Genomic DNA, 5,766 nt, shown 5'->3' with positions numbered 1-5,766 from the left:
TATATGAATCAATTCAAGTGGTCTAAAAGTTGAAACTATATTTGTAGGTTTGAAAATCCTCCTAGTTTATTTTTCTAGTTGATAAGTATCACAAATATGATCATATTCAAAGTTTAACTTAGGCAATCCTTTAACTAAGTCATTTGCAACTAATTTAGATAAAATATATATGCTTGCATATCCTAATCTCCGATACCATAGCCAACTAGTTTTTTTTTTAATTTTAGCATCATTAGAAATGAGGCATTGGCCACTTTTCATGACTATCTCATCCAGATCAACTAAGTAAATGTTGCCTCACCTATATCCAATGAATTTGATACTATCATCAAAGGGACTAGTGACTATGTATGAAGATAACTTAAATATTACTTTAAAATCTTTATCACACAATTGATTTATACCAAGTAAGTTATATCTTAAGTTATCAACTAAAAGAATATTATCAACGAAGATAGTGGGAGTAATCTGAATTTTATCAATGCCAATAATCTTTCTTTTGCTGTTGTCGCTAAATGTGACTGCTCTCCCTTTCTTCTTTTTAAGGATGAAAAACTGTTCCTTATCATCCGTCATATGTCTTGAATAGTCATTATCTAAATATCATTTTCTTTTTGATCCATTGGCTGCAAGGCATTCCTGCAAAAAAAATAAGTAACTTTTTTAGGTACCCAAGTTTTCTTAGGTCCTTTAGGGTTAGCAGTCATAGTTTCTTTTAGAATCTAAATTTTTTTAATTATTTTTTCATTTAGTTTTGTTGTATTGCATATAAAAGCCTTATGTCCTATTCTATCATAACTAAAGCAAATAATATGTGAGGTGCTGCTTGTAGATGATGATGCAGTGAAGAAATTCTTAAGAAATTTTTACTTATTACTTGATTTATATCCCAGACCAGCCCTATCATAAACTCTTCTTTGATTGTTTAGTATCATTTCCAATTTATCTGAGCCATAAGTAAATTTGTCAACTAATGATTTTAGTTTGTCTACTTCCTTTTTTAGAGTCTTATTTTCCTCCATCAATTTGTTATAGTTTACGAGGGTTTATTTCTTTTCCTTAATTAGTGCCTCATTCTTTATTTTTAGATTTTTATTTTTCATACTTATCTTCTTAAAATCTTTCATTAAATCATGGAATATATCTTGAAGTTCATCAAATATAAATTCTAGAGAAGGTTCAAAATTTTTCTCATTCTCTTGTGCCCTGAAACACAAGTTGGCTTTATTTTGGATCTCTTCATCCAAACTCGACTCATCGCTGTCGCTCCATGTTGTAACCATTGCCTTCTTCTTACTTCTTTTGAAGATCTTCTTCAAGGTTGAACAGTCAACCTTGAAGTGACCCGATCTCTTACACTCATGGCACAAAAGTGGCTCCTTTTCTTTTTCTTTTTCTTTTTTTTTCCTGCTTGGCTCATCCTTAGATAGATTTTTCTTTCAAAAACCTTGTCTTCTCCTTTCTATGAACTTCTTGAATTTTTTGATCACTAGGGCCATATCATCATCATCTTCAACTTCGGTGGACTGCCCTTCATCTTCCTCAGCTGCAGTGGATTTCAAAGCAATGATTTTCTCCTTTCGGCTCTCATCTTTCAAGTACTACTACATCACTAACTTGTGTGTCATTAACGATCTAATAAGCTCCTCAAGTGACAGCTTGTTCAAGTCTTTCGCCTCTTGGATAGCTGTTATCTTTGCTTCCCACGTCTTTGGAAGTAACCTAAGAATCTTTCTCGCTAATTCACTATTAGTATAGATTTTTTCTAGACTTTTAAGTCCATTGATAATATCAATAAATCTAGTAAACTGAAGGAACCAGATCTAGGGTTTCAGGGTTAGATCTTGAAACTTTTTCAAGATCATACAGCGGAAGACTAAAATAAATCAAAATTTATTTTCTAAGATCAGAAAATCCCTAGATCTAAGATCCTATTACATGATTATTACATAGCATTAAATCAAAAATTAAAATATATATAAATATAGTATGAACTACATGTTGATCATATCAACATGTTTCTATACTAGCTACATCTAATGTATGTATTAAATAATAGATCGGATCTATTACCTTGCAAGTTAGACGCTCTAACCTCGCTGATCCGGGCTTAAGGATGATGTTGCAAGCCGCACACGCGTCCGGCCTCTAGGAGTCGTCCACACGAGCCCACGAATCTCGATCAGAAGTTTTGCTTCAGGAAATCAGCACAGTATGCTAGTACTGCGCTGATCCTTCTTTGATGGTTGATCAGGTGCCTCCTTCTTCTTGATTTGGACTCTTCCAAAGATTCAAAGTAGAAGGAGGAGTTTCAGATCTGAGATGCTCTCAGGAAACTCAAGATGGAAGGAGGAAAGATATGAAAATAAAAACCCTAGAAGAAGACCCTCTTCTTCTTCACGTTTTTCTCTCTAGACACCCAAACTTGTATCTTTTATATCTCTACGACCCAAAGGTATTTCTCTCTGATTTTTGGATGGCAGAAAGATCTCTCAAATATCTATCTCCTCTTAAAATTTCATGAAGAAACTCATCTTATATAGAGAGATATGATAGAGTCCTTGTCTAGGTCAAACACCTAGTCAAGGCTTATCCAAACATGGCAAGTTAAGGGACGCCCAACTCTTGAGCACCTCCTCCATATTTTCATGCATAGATCACCAGAAAAGGGTGTACAATGTAAACCCTAAAAGCCATGAAAATTCCAAAAAAAAATTGGATAAATTCGGTGCAAAATTGAAAGAGTTTTGGATTTCTAAAACTCTATCTCATAGAATTCGAAATCCAAACTTATTCCTTTTAGATTTGATCCAAATCACCTTCCATGTAAGAAAGAAGAGAGGAGACCTTTTGTGAACGTGGGAGAGATCTGGGAGAGGGCTTTTGTCGCACAAAATAAGTGGAGATTGGCGTTGAATAAGAGAGAGGGCGTGGAGAAGGTTTATGTGGCGCAAGGTGGAATCCTAGTCCTACTAGGATTCTGTCTCATAACTTGTTTTAATTTGGTTTCCCAAACCAAATCAAATCAAAATTAGATCAACCCAATTAAAATAGGTCTTAACCTAATTAAGAATCTAATTTAATCAGATTAAATTAGATTTAAATCTGATTTAATTTTCTAATCAAATTAGAAATTAGATTGACCCAAGTCCTAGTTGAACTAGGACTAGTTTTTTCCTTGCACTTGGCTTATCCAATAAACCAATTGGACTTGATCCAATCAAGCCCAAACCAAATCTAATTAAATCATATTTAATTAGACTTAATCTCAGCCCATTGGCTTAATCAAATTAAGCCAATTAGCAATCAAATTGCTAATCGATCCTCCTGCAACACTTGCACTGGGTTAAATGTCAATCGTATTGATTATTTAACCCTATAATGATTCTTAATCGTTGATCAACCATCTGATCGGATCATGAACTCTAATGTGTGTGACCTCATAGGTCCGAACCTAAGCTGGTAGCATAGAAATAAATTCCTATACCAATCGAAGTGACCATCTAGCAATGGTACCCGACGTCCGGATAGGTCGAATGTGTAGAACAACATCCTTAGAACCCATGCGGATATAGTTTTCATATAATTCATCTCCTTGACCAAAATGATCATAGGACACCCCAGAGCTCAACTGTCAACTCTGATCAGGTTGTCCACATTGTATTTCAAAATATCAAATCCATCTGATGGATTACCCTGGCCAAGGTTTTGCTAAATTGAAATACAGCGACTCATTCTTCTCCAACTCTTGGAGTGGTCAATCCCATCTCGATCACACTCTGACTTCGCAAGTACTTGACTATGCCCAGAAGCCTTCCATCCCTGAATTAGAAATTCAGTTAGTCCGGTACCAAAGCACAGTGAGTTGCTTGCAAGTCACTGAGGTGATCTCAAGTCTAAGGGACACTTATACCTATATCCCATCAGAGACATTCTCGACAGCAGAATGCTCTGGAGTTGGTCACGTTCAATGACGATGTACCCTTACATCTCACCTGTATGCCATACCAGTGTCTCCACACTCTTTGGTTAAGAGGATAACCAACCCATATGGCCTACAGCGACCTATGCTCGATAGAAGCTGTTGTCCTTATTAACAGCCTATCATTTGGTCGTGAATAATTTTAAGGACTAATCGATAAATCCTCTCTTTATCGAACCTAAATAGTCCTAAGGACTTCATCATAACAACGGAGTTCATTAGAAGATGAAAGCTTATGATGAAGATGCCAAATATATTTTATTTATTAACAAATCAATTACAATACTTGGTCGCTCAACCGTCAACAACTTGATGATTGGCTTTTTGGGACACATTTCCCAACAACTCCCACTTGTTCTAAAGCCACTCGGCACAGTATCTAATGCCCATCTTCGACTTGTGGTTGTCGAACTCCTTTATTGCCAGGGCTTTAGTGAAGGGGTCAGCTAGGTTCTCCTTTCAATCGATCTTCTGAAGGTCGACGTCACCTTGATCCACGATCTCTCGGACCAGGTGGAAGCAGCGCAAGATGTGCTTCATCCGCTGATGTGCTTTGGGTTCCTTCACCTGAGCTATGGCACCAGTACTGTCGCAGTAGAGCAGGACTGGACCATCGAGGGAGGGTGCTACTCCGAGCTCATTGATGAATTTCCTCAGCCACACAGCTTCCTTCGCGGCATCCGATGCTGCGATGTACTCCGCTTCACAAACAGAGTCTGCCACAGTATGCTGCTTGGAACTCTTCCAGCAGATGGCTCCACCATTCAGAGTAAAGATATAACCCGACACGCTCCTACTGTCATCATGGTCAGATTGGAAGCTGGAGTCTGTGAACCCCACAAGTTTCAGATCTGACTCGCCATAAACCAACCATTGATCCTTAGTATTTCTCAAATACTTAAGGATGGCTTTAACCACTTTCCAGTGATCTTCTCCAGGATCAGATTGGTATCTACTCACTACTCCTAGTGAGTATGCCACATCTGGTCTTGTACATATCATGGCGTACATGATAGATCCCACGGCTGAAGCATATGGGACTCTACTCATACGCTCTCTCTCTTCAGGAGTTGTCGGACAATCCTTCTTAGAGAGAGAAATTCCTTGGCCTATCGATAGATAGCCCTTCTTGGAATTCTCCATGCTGAACCTCTTCAGCACAGTGTCTATGTACATGAACTGGGATAACCCAAGCATCCTTTTAGATCTATCCCTATAGATCTTCATCCCTAGGATGTAGGATGCTTCACCCAAGTCCTTCATGGAGAACTGTGATGACAACCAAACTTTTATTCCCTGTAGTGCGGGGATATCATTCCTGATTAAGAGAATGTCATCCACGTACAAGACAAGGAATACCACAACTGGACCATTTGCCCATTTATAGATGCAGGGCTCTTCTCCATTCTTAATGAAGCCATACATTTTGATCACCTTATCAAAATGCATGTTCCAACTCCGAGAAGCTTGCTTCAATCCATAAATGGATCTCTGAAGCTTGCACACCTTAGACTCATCTGTGGATGTAAACCCCTCAGGTTGTATCATATACACCTCTTCGGTCAGCTCTCCATTCAGGAAGGCTGTCTTTACATCCATTTGCCAGATCTCATAATCCAGATGGGCAGCTATTGCAAGTATTATCCGAATGAATTTGAGCATTGCCACAGGAGAAAATATCTCATCATAGTCAATACCATAACGTTGACGATACCCCTTGGCGACCAGACGAGTTTTATAGGTCTCCACCTTTCCGTCTGCGCCCCTCTTCCTTTTGAAGACCC

The sequence above is a fragment of the Elaeis guineensis genome, chromosome 12 (genome assembly GCF_000442705.2).
Source record: "Elaeis guineensis isolate ETL-2024a chromosome 12, EG11, whole genome shotgun sequence".
Classification (NCBI taxonomy): Eukaryota; Viridiplantae; Streptophyta; class Magnoliopsida; order Arecales; family Arecaceae; genus Elaeis; species Elaeis guineensis.
This window is presented reverse-complemented; position numbering follows the sequence as displayed.